This window comes from Poecilia formosa, unplaced genomic scaffold (genome assembly GCF_000485575.1).
Source record: "Poecilia formosa unplaced genomic scaffold, Poecilia_formosa-5.1.2 Scaffold177, whole genome shotgun sequence".
Lineage (NCBI taxonomy): Eukaryota > Metazoa > Chordata > Actinopteri > Cyprinodontiformes > Poeciliidae > Poecilia > Poecilia formosa.
The window spans coordinates 768,061-795,527 of record NW_006800116.1 but is presented as its reverse complement, the minus strand read 5'-3'; the positions used below and the strand labels follow the sequence as shown (position 1 = coordinate 795,527).

At 39.3% G+C, this 27,467-nt stretch overlaps 2 long non-coding RNA genes across 2 annotated transcripts in view; both read left to right on the top strand.

The window, feature by feature from the left end:
• The window catches only part of LOC107837799 (uncharacterized), a 62,187-nt gene extending 35,646 nt beyond the window's left edge, over window positions 1–26,541 (top strand). The window contains exon 2 of the long non-coding RNA XR_001663842.1: window positions 26,127–26,541. This is a non-coding gene — a long non-coding RNA (uncharacterized LOC107837799). The remainder of the gene's footprint in view (window positions 1–26,126) is intronic.
• On the top strand, window positions 8,026–18,131 carry LOC107837800 (uncharacterized). Its single transcript, XR_001663843.1, has 3 exons — window positions 8,026–8,036; window positions 14,713–14,715; window positions 17,930–18,131. It is a non-coding gene; the product is annotated as an uncharacterized LOC107837800 (long non-coding RNA).
• Window positions 26,542–27,467: the final 926 nt, after the last annotated feature.

Genomic DNA, 27,467 nt, shown 5'->3' with positions numbered 1-27,467 from the left:
CAAACATGGAGACTCATTTTCTGGATATGGACTTCAAGTTTTTTTTCCAACAAAGTTACAATTTGACAACAAGTATTCTTGTAATTGTCATCTAGGATTTCACTTCTGACAGTAGCAGCCTGTTTGAATCGCTGTGCTATGTTAGCTCTCGTTTACTTTTTAAGTCAACTTTTTTGCTCATTTTTTGGTTAATTGTTCTTCTGATTTTGGATGAAGCCTGAAGGAGTTTTGCCCTTACTATTTGCTTCCGGACAGTAAGGATTCGTAACCATGGCAACAAGGTATGGTCTTTACAACTGCAAGCAGCTGATTATCATCTCAAAAGCAGTGGAATATCATCTCTGCTATCCGGATATTGAGCTGTTAGCATGTCAATGACAGCAACAGTCTCTTCAGTCAGAGGCTTTTCAGATGTGGTGTAAGAATGACTGCTACTGGAGGTACTTCCTACCCACAGCATCACCATCCACAACTCTTTGAAGATACATTTCTTTTTGGAATAAAGTATTTTGGGAGTGACTATGTAATTCTTGAAATTTAAACTAATAAAGAGCCAAACATCCCCTGTTATTTTTAAACTGATCTAAAGACCAGCCTACTGCCGCCTTCCTAAAATAATAATGGCCTAAGCCATTCTTTGCCAAAAGTGTTTTTTTTTCCTTTTTCTTTTTTTTTTTAACTAGACTGTCATGTAGCTAAAAAGGTGTTCTTTTTTTTTTTTTTTTTTTTTTTTTTTTTTACAAAAAAAATCACTTTTGGCAAAACAACCTAAATCATTATTTTAGGAAGGTGACAATAGTTGAGTTCATCCTTTGTTAGGCAGAATTAAAAGATTAGAAGTTTTTTTTTTTTCCCAAAGTTCTCCAAAGCATAAGAGATAATGGATTCACTGAATAAATGATTTCTCCACTGGTCATGAAAATGCGGCTCATTTGCAGCCCCAGACGGATGAATATAGGCAGACAGATGGATAAAATTGACTCCAACAGTGGCTCTTCAGCAGGATTGAACCCTGGCACGTCCTTCTGGTGCTGAACTTTGTGTTATTGATATTGTTTTACTGACATTACTTGACACTGAATTTGGCCGCGGCTCTGATCAGTTTCAACCTGGGCCCCTCGGCAGACCCAGGCTGATGTTTTATTCACCAAGTCGGAGATAAAACGAGCCGACATAAACCACGTCCTGCTGTTGCCGGGACACTCACCTGTGATGCCTCGTAATAAAGCTCCCTCTGTCTGTCTGCGTCAGTCCACTGCTCCCCCACCAGTTGTCTATACCAGCTGTGAGTGTCCAGCCTGCTCTCGCTCCTGGAAGCCATCATGGTCGCGTACGTGAGAGCCTGGATGGAAATTAGAATTACAGGCTGGTTTAATGGTGTCGTTTAAAATCACGCAGAGATACTAGATGGAGCAACACTTCTGTCTGGATTTTCTTTGTTTGCTGAAATTATGATGATATTCTGCGTTATGTAGATAAAGAAGAGTCTTTTTTTGGACCAGTTTCATTTAACTAGCTGTTTAAAAAAAGAGCTTAAGAAGAAGGTTTTTGCGGTCATTGGAATTAAATTATGGAATCATGAAACCATGAACTTACGAGAGGGTAGTTTGATAAAGGGGTTATATTAAGTAAAATCAACTTTTATGAGCTTTACATTATGTTATAATGTTATTGCCTCATCAAAATATGCCTGGAGTGTTGTATTGATTCTATCACGCATGCTTAAGAAGTACTTTAATTCCCCATAACAACCATTCAGCTGTGCAAAACGCCTGGGTGGATCTAGCCCCGCCTTCGAGACATACCTGCTCCTTGGAGCTGCAGTTTCAGAAAGAGCAGAAGTTTTTAACAAACCAATTTCAAGGCTTTAAATAACAAAGTAATTTTTTTGTAATATTTGATATATAAAGAATTATCATAACTGCCGAAGGTAACATAGTTTCTTGGTTGCCATAATTTTTGCATCATTTCCCTGCAACTTCAGGATTCTGATCTACTTTTGTTCTATCACACAAAATCCCAATAAAACACATTGAAGTGACATAATAATATTGTGACTAAATGTGAAAAATGTTAGAGTGAAAACTTTTTGTATTGTAGGTTCCAGTTTCTGTACATCAATGGAAAGTCCAGCAAGCTGAAGAGCAGGGCTGCACGCTGCGAAATTGGCTCAATTATTTAAAAAAGAAAAACAAAAATCTTAAAGAACATTGTTGCTTTGACCTAATCACAGCATATCCAGAAAATCTGTCAAAACTGAAAACCAACTAAATGAGTTCTTATATTAAGTTGGTATTTTTAGCTTCAGCAAAATTTAAAATTCCCTCTTCACATTCAAGGACTTAGTTTTTAAAAGGAAAAAAGAAAAACTGTTTTATTCATATCAAGTCCACTTTTAGTTTAGTGGAGTTCAGGAAGATGTCGTCATAGAAACAACATATAGTCAGATAAAGCATATTTACAGCCAATTACTGTAGGATTTTCTCAAATGTAACTCTTAAAAGATTGTATATTTCATTTAACCAATAACGTGTATTAAGTTTCATTTCCTATGAAGTAAAAGTGAATTCAGCTGCTGTCTTCTCTTAATCCACATCTGTTTGCATTATTAACGCCTCCTCCTGTTTCTCCATTCAGCTCAGCGCTCTGTCGCCTGATTAGGAAAGAAAGAAAACAGTGTTTGATTTATCCACTGCCACCAGCCAGCTGAGCAATCGTCCGCCCCGCTGCTGGCTATCAAGGGCATCGCTGATCTGACTATAAATAATCAATTATTTCAGCTAATGACCCTACAAGATCCCCCTTTAGACGAGGTCAAGCTTCCACTTGGCAGGCGCCCCGCCGCCCCCGCCGAGCCGACAAGTGATCCGACATTAGCGGGCGTCGACACGTCCTCTCAGCCTCCCTGACCGAGTGAAGGACCGGCTCTGCTCGGCCATGACGGAAAACTCTGGAGCTGTCTCTTCAGCCCCTCTGTCCTCCTGCGCAGTCAATCTAAAGTCTTTTCATACATTGAGAGTGTAGACAGTGGCAGGAAAAAAAGAGGTCAAACTGTCCTCCATTTAGAGCAGTGATGTCTAACTTTTTGTACAATTTGGTTGATATTTTGTTGGTCAAGATATCAGGGGGTTTTTTATTCTAATGTCTTTGAAAAGCCTTAACTGTATTTAGACCATCTAAATTATTGGGTGTGACCAAGTCTGTTTTTGAGTAAAAAGTTGCTAGAGATTTGTGGCCCCTGCTTAACATTAAAAGCCAAAAATAAAAATTAAACCACGGCTAATGAAAGAAAAGCACTTGTATTGTACCTAAAATTTTCTATTTAAGATATAAATTTGTCATAGAAAATTTTATACAAATAAAAACACAAAAACTTTCCATCTCCATGAGCTCCACTTCAACCTGGATAGACTCACACAGAGAGAAAATTCATTTGACAAATAATAATCTTTGGCACTTGTAACCACAGTCAGAGAGGACGAGCCTCTGTGGATAAGGATTAGAGATGTCTCCCCCCCAGGGCCCGGACACCGGTGGGTGGTGAAGAGAACGCTGAAAGACTGAAGAGTACTGAAGAAGTCAAGAGTTGGAGGTGGAGAAGGGGTGGAGGTGGGTGGAAGCTTAACCGAGGAGCAAGTGCAGAGAGACGCCGGACTTAATGAAGGAAGCAAAGCCAGATGATTGGAGGAGATGAGAAGACTGGCGCCAATAGGCCGTGAAGGAGGAGCTTAATGATGTGATTGGCTGGGTAGGTAAGATGAAGAGTTTTCCAGTTTGAATTAACGCTTGGGCTTCATTTGCTGGAATACTATATAAACCATTTTTAAATAGCATCTAGGGCCACTCAAAACTACTCAGAGGGCTACAAATGGCCCCCGGGCCACACTTTACACACCCCTAATTTAGAGTCTGCTTACTCTCTAATACACTTCCATGCAGTATCTCTTGTACAGTACGTTCACATTCAAATGATGGGAAGGGGTGGGCATTTATTGTATCATTTGTCAAGTATCGTGAGAAATTTCTGTACCTGAGAATTTTGATTTATCACTGATAAATTTCAGTTAGTGATGGTAAATGAAAAACAAACTGGCAGAATGACCAGAAATGTTATTTTTGCTATTTTCTACACTGTTTGTTTGGTGAGAGCAGCAATAAGTATCAGTAAATTTTAATTTAGCTACAGTGTGTGGTTTAGTGATATAAATCACCTTTTTTAAAAGTGACCTCCTGAAGAAGCTTATTTCATTTGGGAATTTTTTCTTTGTCAGGAACAATATTTGTGTTTCTGGCACTGTCAGTTACCTAAAACATAAGTAATAAAATAGTTTTTTGAATAATTTTGTCATTATCACAATAGTACTGTGTTAAAGGTCGAAATATTTTCTCATTCATACATCAAACTGAGAACATTAGCATTCATTTGGAGTCATTTTCTGGAGATCTAATGTATTTGTGTCACATTCTCCTCTTGATTTGTTTAGCTAAGTCCTCCACTGGGGTTCTGATTAAAATGTTTTAAAATCTCATGAATGAGGAATAAAGACATCGGGAGTCATCAGTTGTTCTTCACTAAAACAGTGAAGAACAATGTGTGAACATATGTTAGAGCTAAAATCCATCATAAATAACTTTTTTTTTATTTTACTAAACCCACAGAGACTTTAAAATGTTGTTTGCGAACCAAATTAAGATATCACTGCTCTGGCTTACTCATCTTAAATAAACCCAAATTACTTTTTTTTTTTTTAGTTTATTTTTTCTTCCAATGTATGGGAAATTCTCCTGAATTTTTCAGCTCCCCATGCTGAGAAGCCAAATGTCAAGCATGATGGATGGAATGTAGAACACAAACTCCAGATTTTTTAACTTCACCTCACATTTCCACCCCACAAAGCACCTCTTCGCTGCACCTTCCCCTATAGACTAGGGACAGCAGCAAGTAATAAACACTTGGTGGAACATCATGTCTGCTGAGTTCCTAAGAACGGTCCTAAACGACCTGTTTCAAGGCATCAAGTTGCAAAACTAAATTTGTTTTTAGTTGTTTTTAATATATACAGCATTTTCAAAAGAACTGAAGGCAACATAGTTACTTGATTCTGCTATAAAAGAGAACTGTGTGCCTGGAAAATGCATGATACCTCCACCCCATTTAAGAGTTTAGTTCTTTAGAAACATTAATTAGAAATTGCAAACTAATATGAAATTTATGGCCATAATTATTGGATGGAAATTGTATTCTACACAAAGCCTCAACCTCAGCCCTGTAGAAATGTATAAACCCTTCTTTATTTAGCCAAGTTTAATTTGGAAATGTATATACAGTTCCAAATAATTTCCACTGGTATTTCCACTGGTATAAATAACATTGGGCATATGCCCAATATTATTCATACCAGTAGAATTTTTTTTTTTTTTTTTTTTTTTTTTTTATTGAACCAAGGAGTTGGTTCCTGTGGAAGATTATAGCCACTGAAAAAAGAAAAAGAATTCTGACATTTAGCCTCATAGTTCTGAGGCTACAGTAAGAATTTTTCAATGAACTTAACTTAAATCTGCCAGTTTTATTAAAAGTGTTAGAGTAAACAGAACATAGCTTTATTTTTGGAACTTGATTTTAAAACCTTGCAGTTTTTAAAATCAAATGAGGCCAAACCACTGTTCTGTCAAGGCAGAAAATTGTGTGATGTCATGGTGTATGTTGAATAATTTAAATATTTCCATGATAAGATGCCCCATAACTTGGAAGCTTTGTTTCAATTTACATAATATTAAAAGCAATAGGTCATTATCTAAAGAGGATCAGTCTAAGACATGGAATTCCAGAAACTGAGTCCCATTCCGGCCCTGCGTTATGGAGATTTGAAGTAACTTTGACTGAAATAAAGCAGTGTGTTGCATCATTTATTTTCAGACATTATACAGTTAAATCTACCTTTCAACTTCATGTAAATTTGAAACAACTGAGATTTAATCTTAACTGTATTACTGTCTGATGATGGCTTGGAAGGTAGCAAAGCATTTGTGTGGCATTTGTGTCTTGTAATATCATGATGGATTGACTGGCTGATGAAATCTGCTGAATCACATGGACTCACCATACACAGTGACCAATCAAGCACTCAGCAGGTGAAATTAACTTTCAGATGGCAAGTTTCAGCTCGGTTGGTCCAGTTTTGACCTGCAAGATGTCCGACGACCCCTCCCAGCGGATCTAGTTCTCAGCGGGAGCGCGCCAGATGCACGTCGACCTGCGGCAGCGGCGAGCGACTGTTTATCAATCAGCCTCGGCGTCCGCTCCAGCCTCCACCACCTGTCCCACTCTGTCAGTGTCAGAGCACGTTTTCGGGAGCAGGCCAAAAAGCGAGCGGATACATTGAGCTACTGGCTCGCAGGAGGGTTTCTTCATGGGTCATTATGTAGCAGAAGAGCGGGCTGTTAACGAAGCCATTACTGCAAGCGCTTGGGGTCTTGTGTGGATCCAGTGGGGGGTCTGCTTCTTGGCCGTGTTTTGAGTTCATTCAATTATATCTTATCATTCGGGATCATGTAAGTGCAGAATGTCCAGTTGGATGGGATGAGAGAGACTTGGCAAGAAGGCTTCCTGTCTCATCCAGCTTCATTAAGGTCTTTAGAAACAACCTTCAAAGAAAAACAGCAGAACAGATTCCAGAACTGTTTTAATGTCCATTTTGTTTTGCCCTCCAAAGACAAAAAGGATCTAAATGAAAGTCACAGTTGTTGGTTCAAGGTGTTTTAAATTTGCCCTTTGATGGTCTCTAATTGGTGTTAGAAATGTTTATCAGGGTTTGATTGGTTTTAAACCATGTAATTATTATCATTCTGACTGTAGAATTGAGCAAGTTTAATGGATAGCTTTTGTCTTCTAGCCATTTTCTCACATATAAAGACACCTTTTTCTCTAGTTGAGTGATATGTTCTCTTGTGTTTCCCATTTTGAAGAGTGAGCAAGAGAAATGTGTCACTACGTCTATTATATTTACACTCTGGGGGAAAACAGAAAGATATAAAAGTTTCAAACTAGACTGATGGACTGAAAACTGTGTTCCACCTCAGAGCACCAGCGTCTTGTTTTCCTTCCTTACAGAAATGAGGTGGGTGTAAATTATTTTGATGGCTATAGCAGAGAAGCAGAGTTGGTGTGTAGGAACACGTAAAGAATCTCAGACTGATTAGCTCTCCTCCAGAGAACCCTTGAGGAAAATGATGCAGAGCGCTTCTCGGGCTCTAAAGCGATCTGTTTTGAAAACTTTGAGTGCGGGTCTCCATCATCCCTCGGCTGCGTTTCAATAAAGACATTCATCCTTTTGCTAATGCATCAATAAAACTGCTCATATATTCGGACAGTCCAGTAAATTTTGATTAAAGACCTCGAACACTCCCAGTGCCTGATGGTCATCTGAAAAGAAAGCTTCACATCATAAACCTGTTATACAACCCTCGGGGTGAAACATAAAACACCTTCTCTTATGCTCTATGCAGAACCGCGGGGCCGTGTTTGAAATATTAACTTCCAGAGATGGAGATAAAAGCTGGGGTTTGCTAATTTATCTAAAATGCTAATATTTTGTCAGGATAGAATAATTTAACACAATTAAAATCCTTCACACTCTGGACCACTGATAAAGGTGTTTTGTGTCTGCTGGTATTGGTCTTTTGAATGCTAAGTAGTGTCATTTATTCTTATCTTGAGCTGTTCCATGCCCAAACTTCAAATTATATTAGTGATCTCTAATCGGACTCAGGTGAAAAGTTCCAGGAATTACAGCAATTTATAACCTTAGACAGACGGAGATATCTGCAAGTTCTATAAACAGAAATGCCAAACATCGGCAATATGTATGTTTAAAACTATCCCATATCCTGAAGACACTTGCAAAGGTGTACACGCCCTCATTATTTCAGATTTATTCTTGTACAACTTTATTCTCCTCTCCTTGGGCTGCCACCTTATCGTAGTGCAGGGGTTTGAGTGTCCCAGTGATCCTAGGAGCTATGGTGTCTGGGGCTTTGTGCCCCTGGTAGGGTCACCCACGGCAGACAGGTTCTAGGTGAGGAATCAGACAAAGTGCAGCCTGAAGACCCCTTATGACGGAAAACAACTTTGGATCTGGTGTTCCCTCGCCCGGACGCGGGTCACCAGGGCCCCCCTCTGGAGCGAGGGGCATGATGGCGAGCGCCTGGTGACCTGGCTTTTTACCCTCAGAGCCCGGCCGGGCTCAGCCCGAAGAGGAGACGTGGGTCCCCCTTCCAATGGGCTCACCACCTGTCGGAGGGGCCAAAGGGGTCGGGTGCTGTGTGTTACAGGAGGCAGCCGAGGGAGGGGACCCTGGGAGTCCAATCCTCGGCTGCAGAAGCTGGCTCTTGGGACGTGGAACATCACCTCTCTGGTGGGGAAGTAACCGGAGCTAGTGTGCGAGGCTGAGAGGTTCCGGCTAGAAATAGTCGGCCTCACCTCGACGCATGGCTCTGGTTCTGGAACCAGTCTCCTTGAGAGGGGCTGGACGTACTTCCACTCTGGAGTTGCCCACGGTGAGAGGTGCCAGGGAGGAGTGGGCATACTTGTTGGCCCCCATCTTGACGCCTATATGTTGGGGTTTACCCTGGTGAACGAGAGGGTAGCCTCCCTCCTCCTACGGGTGGGGGGACGGGTTCTGACTGTTGTCTGTGCTTACGGGCCAAATAGCAGTTCAGATTACCCATCCTTCTTGGAGTCTTTAGAGGGGGTACTGGAGAGTGCCCCTCCTGGGGACTCCCTTGTTCTGCTGGGGGACTTCAACGCTCACGTGGGCAATGACAGTGAGACCTGGAGGGGCGTGGTTGGGAGGAACGGCCCCCCCGATCTGAACTCGAATGGTGTTCTGTTGTTGGACTTCTGTGCTCGTCACGGATTGTTCATCACGAACACCGTGTTCAGGCATAAGGGTGTCCATATGTGCACTTGGCACCAGGACACCCTAGGCCGCAGTTCGATGATCGATTTTGCCATCGTTTCATCGGATCTGCGGCCGTATGTCTTGGACACTCGGGTGAAGAGAGGTGCGGAGCTGTCCAATGACCACTACCAGGTGGTGAGTTGGCTCCGGTGGTGGGGTGCCCCCATTACCGAGGTGGCTTATCAGAGCTGTGGCCACAAGGTTGTTGGTGCCTGTCACGGCGGTAACCCTCGAACCCGTTGGTGGACACCTTCGGTGAGGGATGCTGTCAAGCTGAAGAAGGAGTCCTATCGGGCCTTTTTGGCCTGTGGGATTCCAGAAGCAGCCAATGGGTACCAGCAGGCAAAGCGGCATGCGGCTCAGGTGGTCACTGAGGCAAAAACTCGGGCGTGGGAGGAGTTTGGAGAGGCCATGGAAAAAGACTTCCGTACGGATTCTGGTCCACCATCCAGCGGCTCAGGAGGGGGAAGCAGTGCAGACCAACACTGTTTATAGTGGGGATGGTGTGCTGCTGACCTCAACTCGGGACATTGTGGGCCTGTGGGCGGAATACTTCGAAGACCTCCTCAATCCCACCAACATGCCTTCTGTTGAGGAAGCTGAGCCTGGGGACTTTGGGTTGGGCTCTCCAATCTCTGTGGACGAGGTCACCAAGGTGGTCAAAAAGCTCCCCGGTGGCAGGGCCCCGGGGGTGGATGAGATCCGCCCGGAGTTCCTTAAGGCTCTGGATGTTGTAGGGTTGTGTTGGCTCACGCGACTCTGCAATATCGCATGGACATCGGGGGCAGTTCCCCTGGATTGGCAGACTGGGGTGGTGGTCCCCCTGTTCAAAAAGAGGGACCAGAGGGTGTGCTCCAATTACAGGGGGGTCACACTCTTAAGCCTCCCTGTTCATGGGTCCTGGAGAGGAGGGTCCGTCATATAGTCAAACCTCGGATTAAGGAAGAGCAGTGTGGTTTTCGTCCTGGTTGTGGAACACTGGACCAGCTCTACACCCTCAGCAGGGAACTGGAGGGTGCATGGGAGTTCGCCCAACCAGTCTACATGTGTTTTGTGGACTTGGAGAAGGCGTTCGACCATGTCCCTAGGGGGGCTTTGTGGGGGGTTCTCCGGGAGTATGGGGTACCGGGCCCTTTGATACAGGCTGTCAGGTCCCTGTATGACCAGTGTCAGAGTCTGGTCCGCATTGCCGACAGTAAGTCGGGCTCATTTCCGGTGAGAGTTGGACTCCGCCAAGGCTGCCCTTTGTCACCAATTCTGTTCATACTTTCATGGACAGAATTTCTAGGCGTGGATGATGTGATCCTATTGGCTTCATCAAGTTGTGATTGATTGATTGATTGATTGATTGATTGATTGATTGATTGATTGATTGATTGATTGATTGATTGATTGATTGTCTGAACCCGTTCCAGTTCTACGCGGTCTCTGTTGGTAGAACCCAAACCTGTTCAGTTTCTTTAGCTTTTCGTCTGTTTGAATTCTCGTTCTGGATTTTCTTGGACAAATTATGTCTGTTAGTTGCTGTTTGTAGATTCCACCTGTGAAAACACTTTACCTGAAATACGACTGACTCAACAAACACTTTATGTAAAGCCCCCAGTTGGGTAGTTTCTAGGAATCCTTTGGGATCTTTGCTACAAAGCCTAATAGCACATAAAGTTTAGTCAATATAACCTACATCCTGCCCAGCATTAACTTTGAGCCAGTTCTGGTGCCACCATTCATCACCGCTTAGAATAGGAAGTATAAAACCTGCTGACATCAGGTCTGCTGGCTGCCCAGCTCCCTCTTGACCTTCTACTACAAATCCCATTTTGTATTTTGCTCCTTTTTGGGGGATACAAAAGTTGATCTGATGATGCTGCAGGATACACACTGCCCAGCGGCTGGAGGTAGACAGGTGGGTCATGATGTAGTATTTATGACTCAGTAGTGGAACAAGCAGTTTAACTTTCTGCAACACTGTGGATTCATGTCTCTGCGGTCGTTTGTCTTTGAGTTTGGCCTCAGTTATTGTACAGTTTCTGTCTCTGTTCATATACAGGTGCTTCGCAGTATTATGTAATTAAAAAAAAGAGACATTTACTTCAATAATTCAATAGAGGAAGTGAATCATCTGTATTATATAGACTGATACCAGACAGAATAATCATTCATTGTATTATTTATGATTATTATGAACAGAAATCCAAAATTCAGCTTCTCAGATAACTGGGAAATTGCATAAAGTCAAAAAAACGAAAACTTTTTTTTATATATAAACGTGTGTGGAATTACACATTCACTAGAATATACATTTGAATCCTTAATTATCATGCTGACACAGTTTTAAGGTGCTGAGTCACTGTTGTGGTTAGCTGCTGGTTTCTCATCTAACATTGTTAGATGAGAAACCAGCAGCAGTGTTTTTCTGCTATGAAATATGAGAGATTACAAGATAGGAGATAAGGTTCCTGCAGGCACCCCAGATAAGAACTGGTGTGTCTGATAAGTTTAATCTTTTCTGTGTGTTGGACTCTTTGAAGTCTGCTGGTTTTGATGTGCTGAAATGGAAACTCATTTAACCCTCATCGACTCAGACACTGCTCATACGCAGGTTGAACAATACTATTGCAATATTCAAACATAAAAGGGCTCTTCTGTACATAATACATGGAGCTTAGAAAAATAAAGCTTTACTTCTGGAATACGATTTATTCATTTATTGGGTTGAAGAAGAGACTGACAATTATTTAGGGGACAAATTATAGTAGCCTGAAGAACATATTTATATAAATCTGTAAAAAAAAAAAAAAAAAAAAGGGCTCGACTTTTGTCTGATAACTTTGCATTAAAAGATATTTATAGCAAAATATTAGGAATCTCATAGTTATCAGAATAACCAATACTGAAGAAAACTTTTCTTTTAATGGAATTTAATTTTGGGGGGTATAACAATAAAAATGTCATAATTTAAATATTCTGCCTCCTGAAAACTACCTTTAACTGAGAAGTTAGTTGTGCCAACCCCAAATCACTAACCATAAACATTAGTTTAGCTAGCACTAAAGCATTACACCAACACTGTACTAAGCAGAAGCAAACACAAACTGCTGTGTATAAATTAAAAGTGACCTGAGGATGAAGCCTTGAGGAACCCCATACGGGATTTAATTTCCAAATAACATAAAGCAGTAGTCTGTCAAGTAATTAGCAATATTTTCATACTCACTGCTGTGGAAATTTTAAACCACATGCAATTGCTTCATAATCCCCCCCTTTAAAAAGTGTATTGAATAAAAGTAAAAAGGCCACAAAATTAAACATGCTAAAATCTATTTGAGCCTCAGGCAGTTGGTTCTCTTTATTTAATTTAAGAGACTGGTTATTGACATGGTTATTGTCCATCATTTTCTCTACCTTAAATTATTAACTTGCTGCTGCAATAATGATATTCATTTTTTTTACATATTTAAATATAGATCAGCACAAAAAAAAATTGACAGCTGGTACTTTTTTTTTTGAAAATATTTTAAAATAGAATAATCAATAATTTACCTCTCAAGCCTTGCTGCAGCTGTAATCAAACTGTAATCCAGCTCAGTGAAGGTTCGTTAACCCTGAGCGTGTTCAGCTGATTGCTTTATGTTGAGGAAACTGTGGCATGCTTGGCTCATTTCATTCTAAAGTCAAAAGTTACTTCCTTTCTGCCTGAGCTGGTAAAGATTTCTCTTTGTCTGACAGTTGGAGACGCACAATGACTGTGAATGACGTGTCTGGAGGTGCTGGGGTTCATGGTAAAGCTATGGCATGCAAGTTAAAACAGTTTATTCATCCTTTGTCTTGCAGCTGTTCTCACCTTGCGGATGCTGTAAATTGACTAAAGGTGCATTTTTTTCTTTTTTTTCTTTTTTTTTTTTGCCTAAATCAAAAACATTCTGTAATTTTGATGGGTTTTTTGATTAGAAAATAATGAAATCAGGATTTTTAAGGAGAAACATTTCTTATTATTTCTAGATTGGAGCAACAGTGAAACCTTTATTATCTGGATGACAGTTATGTAATTCTGAGGAGTCCGTGAGGAGCAGGAATATGTTTGCATGCATAATTTGACACAGTTACATTATATTCACACATTAACATGCAGGCCTAGTAATGTGATCACACGTAGATGTCTACAGACCTGGATCATTTTATGCACAGAATAAATGTGAGATGTATAAAGACGATAGTCGGAGGTGCATATATAATTATTTATTGAATCTTTGAACTGTTTTAAAGATTGTGCAAGTCTACAGATGCACTGGGTAAAAATCTCTAAACACAAGTAAAAATTGTGATGAAATATCCAGTGTTTTGGCATTTTCAGAATCTGAATTGTAGTATATTTTCAATTTTCACTGGATTGGATGAAGACCTTGATCTATTGCTATGTTATGATTACAATTTAATGGATTTTAGTTCAGAACTCTTTTTTCCTCCAAATTAACCCTGATGCAAAGGAGCAAATATCCTAAAAGGCTTTCCATCAATTGTGAAGAAGCTTGTTATTGACCAATCTGTGGTAGAAAAATGAAGGGAGATGTCTATATGGTGAAGCATTCTGATTATGAATCGGATTCTGAACAACTGGAAGATCCCTGAGACTTGTTAAAGTACAAAAGTTAAATGAGCAACATGAGTGAAAGCCTGTTTGGCTGATGTGAAGTTGTCTATCATTAATTCAGCTTCATTTTCAGCCACTACATATATAAAATTAACTTGAAGTGACCTCTGCATGACTAGTACTTAAATGGCAATTATTTGGAGGAGGTTGCTGATGCATGCTTGTAAGCATAGGAATAACAATGCTGGTCAGAACTGGAGTAAAAGTTACAGATGTTTCAATGCTCTGAAACTGTTAGTGTTTGGAATTGAAGTAAACAATCTTCCTCAGCTACATGCTGACTAGCATCATTAACCCTGAACGCTTTTAAATCCCTCCATAGTGTACTGGTTTGTTAGAGTTTCTTGCTACTAGATAATTCACTGGATAATTTGCCACATACAGCTTCACTTTGTGATCTCAAACTTTAGCTGAGAACTCTCTGAGCCCTGTATTTAATGCTTTACAATCTCCTGCAGTGCTTCATAATCCATCCAGGACAACTCGGCTGTCCCGTGTTCCCTTATTTTCCTCATACTTTTGTACACACAGGATCAGTATTTGTGTATTTTTTGGTGGAACATGACTAAATTTGCTCTGTCACAAAAATCTGAGAAGTTGCGTATGTTTTCATAGAGCATATCTAAAGTACTCAAACGAAATGCAGTCTGGGAAACTGAAGTACTTAGAAGCAATGTTACTTTACACGCTGGCGTTTGAAAAGTAGCCAATCCAGGAGCGCCATTCAGTTTCCTTGGCACTGATTGGATGAACCCCCAAGAGTGGAGATAAGGAAGACTGCAGATGTTAGCTTCTGTGGTAGTTTTAAAATGATTTCTATTGTGTGTATCAGAGCATAACACGGTACATTTAGTTTTTGAATTAATACAACATGCAGTTATAAGCATTTCTAAAGAGGGTCTCTATAAACTCCACCGTATTTCTCAATTTCAAACATGGGATTAATTAGAGTGGTTCCCCTTTACAACAAGAGTACTCTCATAAGTGACTAAATAGTCAATTAACCACGTATTAAAGTAGCTGTAAAAACTTTATAGACAACTGTTAGTCATTGTGTGTTATTTAAGGCCTAGAGACCTAGAAGTGACCAGCACATTGCAAAAGACAGTTCAGGAAAAATACCTTTCACCTGCCTTATAACCTTTTATTAGTTTATGAAGTTTCAACAGCTTATTACATATTTATCATATTTATAAGACTTATATTAATCTTATACCATTATCATTCCGAGTTACAAGTCTGAACACAGTTGAAAAGGTGTAAAAACAATGATAAATTCCACTAAAAATAAAATGGTGAAACCTGCTGTTATCACAATCAGCATTACCAAGTCTAATCTTTTGTTTTAACCAATCATCCAACATTATATTTATATTCACACATTTATATTCACGCAATCAGACATGACATGAATAATGACATGGATAAAGCTGGACATGATGTCAGATCACAGTAAAGTCTTGTTTTGATGGCAGTCATGTAATACTAAAGAGTTGGTGGAAATAAAACCCTCCTCCTATGATGTCACTCCGGACACAGCCAAGGTGACCCTTCCTCAGCTTTAAACCTTCAGTTGCTAATGAGAACAGATCTTCAGCTTCAAACTCCATACAGACTTCAACTATAAAGGTAAAGAAACTCTGCTCACTTCATACAGTGACCTTGTTAATTATTACACTATATGGAGATTAATAGAACCAAAGATCAAACGTGATCTCTGGACATTTAGGAGACTTAATACAGAAGCAGACATCATTCAGGATCTGGAAACCCTTGAGATGTAATCAATTTTATTTTTATGTTACAAAACTGGTGAAGTTTAAGTTTCCACACAGCTGAAGTGTTGTTTTTTACAAACAGCCTCTGTTTAGGTCCTGTATTTTCTCCATCAATGGACATTATTTCTGTTTTTGTAGAGCCGGTATCGGATCCGAATGTTTTTGTACAAAGATTTTCTTGTTAATGTTTTATATAGAAATGGTGAAAGTATCCCCACTGGACAAAAAGGGCCATCTAGTTCTTTTCAAACACAGATTTAGTATTTTTCAAGCCTCTACTGGCTGATAAGATAAACACATGGATGAGTTGCTTTAGATCTTGCTGAGTCATCAGTCTTTTTATTCTGGAAATGTTCTTCAGGTGATAGAAGGCCGACTTTGTAACTGTCTTTATGTGACCTGAAGGTTCAGGTCTGACTCCATCACTACACCCAGATTTTAAGCCCTCAGTGTATGGATCTGAGTATGGTGCCTATGCTGGACAGGTAATTTTTTATCTTGTTTTTATTGATTAATGTAAATAATGAGGCTGAAAAAGGCGCAAAACATTATTTAATTTGCAGTCATATTGCAGAACTTTCAGCTTATTATATTTCCTACTTGTTTTACCGTACAATCCTGTTTTTGCCATATCAGCTGTTAATAAATTTTGAGTTTTCAGTGTTTAGGAAAACGGTTTTACTCTTGCATCTCAAAAAAGGCTCATATTTAGATCCGCATAGAAAAATCTCAGTCTACACTGCTATGGTTCCAGCATCTTGCAACACAAAACGTATTATTTGACCACTTTCATGCAGCTGCTGATCCTCTGACAGCGATTAGGTCTTAACGGCTTCATGGGGGCTTTAATCCACAGGTGCACAGAGTCGCCCTTGGCTACGTTCAAATATTTTCTGAGAATTCTAGCAGAAGCAACATTGCTCTGCTAAACAGAACAGCTGGGCTTCATCTTCCTCATTCTGCAACTGCTCAGAATGAGAATTTATTTAGGTGTTTTCCATCTACAAATAAATAATAAAATACACTCCATTATTAAGATATAAGTGGGAGAATAAAGGAAGGTGTCATCAAAATAGTTAATTAAAAAGATGTGATGAAAAGATTTATTTCCCTACATGTTGGTGCTTGACATGCTTTAATCATGAAAAAAATCATACGAGTCGGCTGTGGAGCAGCACTGTGGGTAGCAGAGACGAAATGACCTTTGAAAAACTCTCAGCATGGGAATGAAGCCATCCCTGAGTGGTACATGACAAACAGGATTATTAGGCTGTGCTGAAATTATTCCAAAATGTCACTACCAACAAAATAACAAAAATCCTAAATCCCTTTTTTTTACTTTAAATCCCTTTATGCTCCGGTGATTCGTTATGCAATAAAGTAAAATGAAACATATTCATCCACATATTTTAAAGCTGGCGAACGTTATTCATCATTCGAGTCCCGCTGTCGAAGAAATAAACAGTTTGGTTGTAGGAAAAGCAGTCAGTCAGCTGAGACGTCAGTGAGTTAGGCTCATGTTTGCAGGCTTTCCTGTTCTGTTTGCTTTGTGGTGTTGGATCAATAAAATCTTTTCCAATCTGAGGAGAGGAGAAGCCAGCGAGCTGGCACAAAGTTTTCCTGTAATTGCTAAACTGCGTTTCATTCATTTGAGCTCAGATGCTCAGATCAAAAGCCATCCTGCTCCGAGGAGCAGGAACAAACCTTCAGGTTTGTCAAGTTTTTAGTTCAACAAAGAGCTGATGGACTGAAATATGAATGAAATTCACACTAAAGACAGCCAGTTTGACTTTTGAGTTCTATTCATATAATTAAGATAAATGTAATAAAGTCAGATTTAGTTTACCATCCTAACTCTTTCTTGACACTAAAAAAATATGTGAGACTTCTATGTATGTTGACTGTCCCAACTTGCAAGCCATCTGCAGAATTTGAATAATGATGCTGTTAGACAGCTGGACCTGCAGGGGGCATCAAAGAGACAATGTGTCACTATTTAAACTTCAATTGTTAGTTATTTTAGTCAGTACTTCAACTTGTAGAAGAAATGAAAGAAATCACCACAAATACAACTGAAAGTATATTAGTACATTATCTATATTATATTAGTTTTGGCTAATCATGTCTACAAAACTCAGAGGATTCTTTTAAAAGGTTTTTACAACCTGTGTTTTTTGTTTATTTTTTATGAACAAAGCCTCCTTCCTCATTTTGACCTTTTACTTTTTAAAATATTTTCTTTTGAATTCATAACAACATAAGTGAAGCTTGAAAAGTGTTTCATTCCTATAAAGACGTTAAGTTTTCTATTAATATAATGGATTCTGGTTATACACCATGACCACCCAGAAATAGCTAAAATACACAAATACTTCACTCTCTCTAAAAAACGCTCAACAGTTCAAACATTTATATTCCCTAATTTGCATAAATGCACAATTTTGAAACCGTCTTTGCACTGCTGCAGAAACTAATGTCTACAGTCTTTGTTACCTCTGCTCTTTGGCATTTTAACTTTTCATGAAGAAGGAAGTTTTCTTCAGTGTTGTTTTTCAGTGGTTCTTGGTGCAGCGCCACCTGTGGTGAGGAGGTGAACATGTTTGTCAAAGGGTTTGATTGGTTTGATAGTGCAGTGTGTGTGAAAAAAATGCAACAAATGTGGCAATTTAAGGCCCCAATCAAATCAAGTCTGTTGGACTATCAGGTGAAAACATGAGTTATTTAACATTTTTAATGTTAAGTAACATAAAAAAAATAATAATAATAATAATAAAAACTTTTAATGGCTTTGCCTTGGACTCCATCTTGATGCTAAGATTATTTTTACACCAAAGTTTCCCTTGGAAAAATGGTTTCATCATAACCTGTCTGTAATCAGTAATTTTAAAGTATTTATGTTTTATACTTTGAGTCAGACTCAGCCTTAGAAATAATTGAGCTCCCTCCCCTCTATCTGACCAGTCTGCCTCCTGGGCTCCTCCCTGCCAGCCGGTCCCACAGGGAGGAGACCCAGGGGAAGACCCAGAACTCCTGGAGGGGTTATTTATCCTGTCTGTCCTGGTTGCATCTTGGGATCCCCCCAAATGACCTGGAGTGTGTGACACATCTGGGTTTCAGGACCCAGGTGGAAGAAGGTACGGATATGCATTCCAATGAAATATGGATATCTTTGAGACTTTACAGAAGGTTAAAAATAACAAGGTGTCACCTTGTGTTTTCCAGTTCCTCCTGGAGCAATGCTACAGTACAAAAACACAAAATATCACTAAGTGTATTTAAGTCTCTAGTGCAAATATCTTAATACACTTGAAAAATGACAGAACTAACTTACAAGTAACTTTTTAGCAGGAAATAGGTGCTTGTTTTAGGTCAATAATTCCTTAATGTTGAGGATTTGACCTCTGTTGCTGGATTTTCTTAACTGATCACGATAGGGCTTCGGTCAGAAAGCAGGCTGGTCATCAGGGTGTTTAAATGGTTTACTGAAGAATTACTGACAGGACGGTGCAAATAAATTGAAGCAGTTTCTGAAAATACAATAATAATACAGATTCAAATTACCATTTAAAATTAACATCAGTGAGCAAACAAACTTTAAATATCAGCATTAATTCCTTTCTAAAGCACTGTTTAAATTTGAATGATGCAGAACAACACCTGGAATCAGTCTATTTCCAACTGCCCAAATCTCAAGACCAACAGCCAAATACAAAGATAGTTTCAACACTAAATTCCAACCATTAAGAGCAAAACAAACATTCATAAACTATAGAACACACTTGTAACTAAATAAGTGCTGTCAGAAGTGACAACCAACATCCACCTATTCATGACACATGACTAACACCACAACTTACATCGTCAATGACTGCGGCACCAGTCTCAACAGTAAACAACAAACAGATCAACTGAACGTCAAGAAGAAGAAATAAACGGAACAAACCTCCTTCCAATAAAGGGAATCACTTCAAAATAAAAGCATAGACATGAGTCATTGAAGTACTTGAAGAATTAATAACACTTAACATTGATCAAAATGTACTTGTTCCACTGGCAGATTATTTCACTTATAACTAGACATTTTTCCCATGGTATAAGTGAAACAAACATTCTGCCTGTGGAACAAGTACATTTTTAACAGTATTAAGCAATTATTGAATTAAAATAAGCTCCTACATCTTGCTGAAAATTCACTTTTAAGTTAGTTTTGTCCTTAGTGTACTAAAATATTTACAAGAATCCCTGGTAAGATTTGGTGTTTTTGCAGTGTCAGCAGGATACTTGGTATATAGACTATAATCGGTGACAAAGAAAATCCATGTTTGCTGTTATTTTTATCCCATTTTTTTATCCCATTTTTTATTATCAAACCAATGAAGCAGTCCTCTTAACACTCCCTATACAGACATAATGAATAATTTAATCCCACTGGTTCGGATCATGAGGAGGAAAACATATTTAGCATCTGATGGACATTAATGTTAATGGTGTCTAACCATATTTGAATCTAATACAGCTGGTGACAATGCAATCTCCTTCAGATTTATTACACACAAGCGCCACACAAATATTTGCCTTTTTTCTTTTCCTTCCTGTCGGAAATCAGCCGTGCGCTCTCTGGGTAATCCTCAGCATATTGGTTTGTGACAAATTGTTCGGTTCAGAGTCAAACGTGGAATGGGGAACATTTGTAAACAGCCGGTAGCACATTTCAGTGCGTGTTACTGAGACATTAATCTTGATCCGTGTTAGCAGAGACAGTCTGATCGCCGTATGATCCCATTGTTCAGATTCACAGGTGGAATGAAGCACCAAAAAGAATCTACAGTTGGGTGAAATGGATATGTGAGAACAGCTTTAAGGTGTTTTGGCTTCAGCCCTTGATGAATATGTGATTTCTATCAAGCCCAGATGCAAACCAAAGACTGACTGACCTGCTGAAGCCAGAGTGTTTGTCTGGTTCCTTGTTGCTTTTATCAGAAAATGAACAGATTTTGTCATCATCCGCAGCTGCAGAGCCGCAGCTGTAATTTCCTGTTTGTGAGTAAAAATGGAAGCAGAGGGGGCTTCGCCTTGGCGACACACTGTAAAAGGGGCTTTTATATGCTTTAACACAATGGGGGCTCAGTGAAAGTGGATTATTGCACCTGGCTCCTTGTGACGGCACGCCATTCTGTGGGACCGCCGGTGCAGCGTGCAATCCTGTAAAAACCAGTAACCGAGACCCTGTTGGGACCATGACAAGTCCACACACTGTCACTGGTAGAAATCACAACATCAGGGCTTGAACAAAGACTGGCTGTGGGAGTCCTGGGACAGGTCATTGATGTACTTATCCTGCTGCTTGCCTGGATTACATCTGCACATTGTAGTTTAGCATAGTAGCTAGAAGCTTTTACATTTTAAATCTCATTTAGACCAGGTGGAAAAACAACCTGTTCCCTAAACTTAAAGTTTTTTCTGTTTTTTTTACTATATTTTCAACATTTTTGTGAAGTATCTGGTGGGCAACTGTGATTAAACAGAATAAATACAGTGAATCATATTCCTCATGCAAAAGCAACATGTCTTTTTGCCCTAATGGCCACTAAAACTGTGAAACTTTTTACTGTGGGCCCCTGTGAATAACTGAAATCCACAAATACTGCAAGCCTTCTCTAAAAATGTTTCTAATTGCCAATTTTAATAGTATAAACATCTTTATTATTTATACACACAGATGAAACTGTCTTAGCACTACCACAGAAGCTACTTGACAAACGCCAGACGGTAGCGTAACAAGTAGCATTGTGGGTAAATATTTCAACTTCCCAGCTGCATTTTGTTTTTGAATATTTTGGATATGCTCTACAAAAATATTTGTAAATTATCTATGTTTTAATTTAATAATATAATTCAGTCTTAAGCTGATAAATAGTACATTAAATATTAAATTATCTAAAAGATAACTGTTAAGTAAAAAAGAATAAAAACTGGGGATGTTTTGCATCAGACAGTCCAGTAGACTATTGGTGACTAAAATTGCAACATTTGTTACATTTTCATTAAAACCCTTTGAAAAATCTGTTCTTTCTCCTCGTCTGTGGTATAGCTGTACTAAGAACCAACGAAGGAAGGTCCTTCTTTGTAAAATTGAAACAAAACTGAAGTGGCATAAGATTTTAGGGCTTGTAGGATTTCTCTTTTGTTTTTGGGAAAAGTCCACAAGCCACTTCTCACACTAGTGCAAGACACACGTTAGTTTTGGTTGTATTTACCCAGAATGCCCTGCGCTATAGTCTGCTTCCTGCTTTTGGAGTGATCTCCGGTCTGTTTGTACCACCATATATATTCAAACTGCACCAGAGTTAACTACAACAAACCAAGACCAGGGTTAGGTGGACCAAAGTTTACTTTTTGATCTGCATCAGAATTCGATTGTGCATTCACATTTCCCCCAATGAACAGGACTTTACTAGCAAATGGACTAGAGTTTGATTAAAACAAACTAAACAGGGTTGGGATGAAGGCATCCTAATTCTTTTTTAAATGCGTTTAGTTTATATTTACAGTGAGTTCACTGTAGACCAGTGGCCTCCACAACAATCACAACTCAGTATTGAGGGATTTCTCATTATAGATCCCTTCTTGTCAATGTGGAGCAAACCTATGCAATGCAGCATTAAGGCAGTTCTGAAGGTAAAAAGAAGTCCAACCTGGTACTAGCAAGTGTACCGAAGTGGCAACTTGCTTAGCTACAGTCTACTCTTGAAATCATACCATGGGGTGTGATGACCTATTTTTATGTAGAGTTTGACTTCAGTTCATCTCTGGGCATCTAACTATAAGTATTTAATTTTTGTATGGAAGACATTGCCTGAAACTGAGCTCACTTCATCGCTGAATATGGGCCATCCATGAATGAAATATATAAATCGGTAGGTAGTAGTAGTTCTGCTCCACTTACTTTAAGGGAAAAATTCTTCTTTTGCAAAGTTTCCGTTTGCAGCACTCTTGATGTATCAAAAAGAAACATTGAAGCAGATGAAACTTGTAATTTTCCACAGCTTTTCTTTAGAGGAAAAAAATGTCGTCCTCATCGGTTTGATGTCTTTCTTCTCAAGCTTTTCCCTTTTTTGTTGCTGCAGACTTCTCTCCGTTCCTTAAAGTCATGCTCCGTCTTTCTGATCCGATTTCCCTTGTTCCATTCTCCTTTCCTTCATTCTCGGCTGCAGTCATATTTCTCGCTGCACTCAGCTATTTCACTTCAGCCTACCTGAACAGACTCGTTCAGAGGCGACGACAGAGAGAGAGGGGACTTATTAGAAACTTCTAGCATTTCAATTTCCACCAGAAGACTGTAGCATGAATTACAACTTGATATGTTCAACTCTGATTTTTTTTATTATTTTTTTACAGCTTTTTATCATTTCTGTTTTGCATTAAAATTTACAGTTATTTGGCAGGGAGAGCTTTCCTTGCAACAAGCAATAAAATGAGTGCAGAGGAGGGTTCCTTTTCATTTTGAGGTATCTCATCGTTCTTCCTAATTTCCTCCTCCCAAATTGCATTGGCTGACTCTCTGCTATCCTCCTTCCCCTTCTACAACCATTAAATCAATTTTTTTTAGCAACAAATTTCTGTCCTGCCTCTAATTTTTGTCTGAAAATCTGGTTAGACTGAGTACCCTGTCATTGCAGTGAATGCTCCTATTTTAACCCTGCACAATCAATCCAGCAGCAGAAGGTGGATTATGAAAAACGGGATAATTGCTACTCTCGATAAAAAAAATCTCTCTTTTTTATCAACTTGGATCAACATCAATAGCTCCAACAGGACTTCCTTAGTGAGCTGCAAGTGAGCTGCCAACACTGTGGAACCCTTCCCGTGGGTTCTGGCATTAATCTTGGTTACGGTTGAAACCTTCTCGGTGAACCTCGAGCTCACCCTGAACATGGAGCAGGATCTGCCAGCTCGGCTTCCAAGGAGCTGTCACATGCTTGTGTTTGTGCTGGCAGTGAGAGATGTAATGCTGTTATTACGGCCTCTTAACTTTGTTTGCAGTCTCCAAGCATGACTTTCAGAAATCTTTGAGCCACAGCAGAGGAGAAACGTCCTTGATGATGGCGCTAGGGATGTTGATAGAGGAGTATGATCATGGTATTCCACTAGGTGGCACTTATACAAGACATGTATGACTCTTCTGGTACAAGTACAAACTGCTGGAGATGTTGAAGTTCTTTTGTTCTTCCATTTGGCTCTACTGCTTCTAAAAACAGCACAAGCACTTAAAAAAATCAACCCAGATGGTTTTTGGCATCTGGTTTTTGGTGTTTGGAAAATGAGTAATTTCAAAAACTTTCAGAATGTAACGTCACAAATCAGCAGGCACTACTCAACACCAAACAAACACAGCAAAGCTCAGTCCATCACTTAGCAACCCCAGTGAACCACAGACTGTCACCTAGCAACCCAGGCTGAGTTCCAGCACGTTTAGCTGCTGGAAAAGACAAGAGTTTTGTTGTTGACTTTCCATCCAGAAACCACTTGCTGCTTTCCTGTTGATTGTTCAGGAGGCCCCACTTTGCTTTTCAAAAATGTAATTGCACTTCTGTTTGCAGCCATTTTTATGTGCGAGGGTAGCTGTTCAGTTTGGGGGCGTGGCCAGAAGCAGCATCATTTGGATTTAAAGTGACAAGCGACCTTAAAGCGGTTCATTCTGAAAGGAGCTTAAAATAGACAGAACTGACCAGACTGAAATCTCATTATCTAAGAATGATTTTGAGCAAAACATTTAATCAACTTATTTTGTATGGACTATAGACCCATCTGAGCCAGTTTATGGATACACAATAGGTGGAGTTCTAACTGGTAAACAGCCAAAGNTCACAAATCAGCAGGCACTACTCAACACCAAACAAACACAGCAAAGCTCAGTCCATCACTTAGCAACCCCAGTGAACCACAGACTGTCACCTAGCAACCTAAGCTGAGTTCCAGCACGTTTGGCTGCTGGAAAAGACAAGAGTTTTGTTGTTGACTTACCATCCAGAAACCACTTGCTGCTTTCCTGTTGATTGTTCAGGAGGCCCCACTTTGCTTTTCAAAAATGTAATTGCACTTCTGTTTGCAGTCATTTTTATGTTTCATTTGGATTTAAAGTGACAAGCGACCTTAAAGCGGTTCATTCTGAAAGGAGCTTAAAATAGACAGAACTGACCAGACTGAAATCTCATTATCTAAGAATGATTTTGAGCAAAACATTTGATCAACTTATTTTGTATGGACTATAGACCCATCTGAACCAATTTATGGATACACAATAGGTGGAGTTCTAACTGGTAAACAGCCAAAGCTGCTGCATTTTGGGCATAAATAACCAACAAAACCTTTATAGTGGTGTTGGAAAATGGACATGAAAAATTATACATGTGAGCTACATTTCTGGTGATGGATTGATAATAACCAGGCATTTATAATGTTAAATCCAGTAAATGAGTACTGAACAAGCCAACAGAAAGCTGAAAGCTTAATGACTTTCAGAATGAATAATTCTAAATTTAAAAAAAGGGCTGCCTTTCATTATGCTGCTATTCATCAAATGAATATTAGTAAATGTTCAACTGACTTTAGCAACAATTTTCTTTTGTCATAATTGCAAAAGAAAATTGCAAAAAGCAGAGCAGAGCTTGCTTTTTGCAAGCTCTGTGCTTGCAAATATTTCATAAAGGCAAATATTTTATCTTTTTATGACAGTAATGGTCAACAAGATAGATTTTGTTGTTGTTCTTGTTAGGAAAAAGCCAAAAACATGAAACCATTACTTTTTTCTCTTTTTGATAAAACCTAGCGTCATGGGGTCATGTCTGAGCGTCTCACCTCAGCGACAGAGGCGCCGGCCTTTCTGTGCACAGCGGTGTGTTGGAGAAAAGGTCAGGGGATTTCGTTGATATTCTGCAGCCGTACGCTTTTTTGGCAGCGCACTCGAAGGCGCAGCGGGCACTCGAGCTTGAAATGATGTTGCTTCCTCTGGCCAGGAGGCTACGACTCCCATGCCACACAGCATATGCAGGACGCCATAAATCGTGCAGTGTAAATAAAGAGCCGCTTCGCTCTAGCACGTCTCACTCCTTCTGTGTCCCTTTTTTATTTTGTAAATGCTATCTCTTTCCATTTTCTCTCTCCTCTCCCTCATTTTTCTCCTCTGCACCTCCTCTGGCATATTTTCTTCCTTTAACCTTTTTTCATTTTCCTGCCTGATGTGGTTCAGACAAAGCCCCATGATCTTCAGTCTGTGGCAATTTTCAAAAGTGTGCATCCAACTGGGATTTATGTATCTGCACTTTTGTGAGTAGTTGTTATGATAAAGTTTTTTTCTTCTCTGTTGGTTTTACTTTATTACTTTGACAGCAGGACAGGGCAGAGGTTTCTGCTTTGACACGTGTTTGGAAAGCTGTTCACCGTCTGAACAGAAATAAGCGTTCCCTGATTACGGGCTTACATCTCTCCTGCTGAGCTTCCACAGCGTTCAGGCTCAGCAGGTAGCACGCTGCTGCTCAAGAATTATTTAAAACCAAACAATACTCTGTTGTTTCACAAAAACAACATACAAAATGAATGTGCAGTGATACAAACTTTTGATTATATTCCCTGGAAAATCAAAGAGTTCCATGTTGGAGGTGTTTTTTGAACCCAACCACACTTATAACGGAATATTTAAATCATTTGACTTAGAATCTTGTGTCCTCTCTCATTCCACAGCCTGGTACCTTTGAAGACCACACTAGGCGTTGGCGATGATATCAAGGAGGCGATGACTTTGGTTTGGATCCACTAAGCACCCAAAGGCAAGTTTAATTTTCTTTTTCTTTTCCTTTAAGGGATAGTATTTTTGTAAAATTGACTTCCTTGAGCTTTACACCATGTTATAATCGTATTCCCTTATCAACAACATACCTGTAGTGTAACCTTGATTCTTTTATGTGTATTTAAGAAACCCTTTAATCTCCATGGCAACCATTCAGCTGTGCAAAACACCTGGGTGGACCTGGCTCTGCCTTTGAGTCGCAGCTCCTCCTTGTTGCTCCTCCGACTAGCCAGCAGCAATTAGCAAACACCTGGTGGAACTTCATATCTGCTGAGCTCATTATGAGCTACGTCTCAGTGCAAAGCTGGTGAAAACATTGTTAAAAGGTTGATAGAGGAGCCATGTTGTGATGATTTTCTGAAGGTGGACTTTCAGAAAGAGGAGGAGGTTTTAAAGAGACAGAGACCCAATATCAATGGGTTAAATTACTAATTACTCTTTAAGTCATATTTAACATAGATTTTTATTAATAACTCAAGGTAAGAGTTAATTTATAGTGCATATAATACTGCCACTTTAATAACATGAACAAAATGTTTTGCTCTCACATCCAAATGACTTGTTGCTCTTGTGAAGAGCTTGAACACAGGGATAAGCAGAATGAGCAATATTTCTAATTTTTAAACAATTTCATTTCTTCACACTTTTAGCCAGATGTTAACCACCATCACTACCTTATTTGGACAACAGTGTACAAAAGTTGTTCTCTACGTGATCCGTGGAAGGCTTTTGAATTTTTGTAAATACCATCTACAAAATCAAAATGTTGTTTTTTTTGCTTGCTGAATTGTTTTGCTTATTTGAAAAAAATAAATAAATAAATATATATATACATATATATATATATATACTAAAATGTTCTGCAAACTCAGCAGTGTCTGTTCAATCTTCTGATCCCAAGGCAGCATCAATCTGCTCCAGTGTCGATTAAAGCTTGATCTCAGACATGTGTCTTCAGTCCTGGATACACAGAAATGCATCCATACGGCTCTAGGAGTATACGAGTTAAGCAGCTGCTTGGAGCCCCAATACACATATTTCTGTATTTAAAATAACATTGAATAACAAACTAAATGCTATTACACATGGAGGAACAAGTTTTATATTTTTTATCGTTTTTGCACAGATAATGGCTAATCTCTTCCTCTTCTCTGTTGGGGAAATATAAGATATCAGGCCTGTTAACTGCAACTTTAATGTTCATCAGCTGATGTTTCTGTCAAACAGTGAAAATA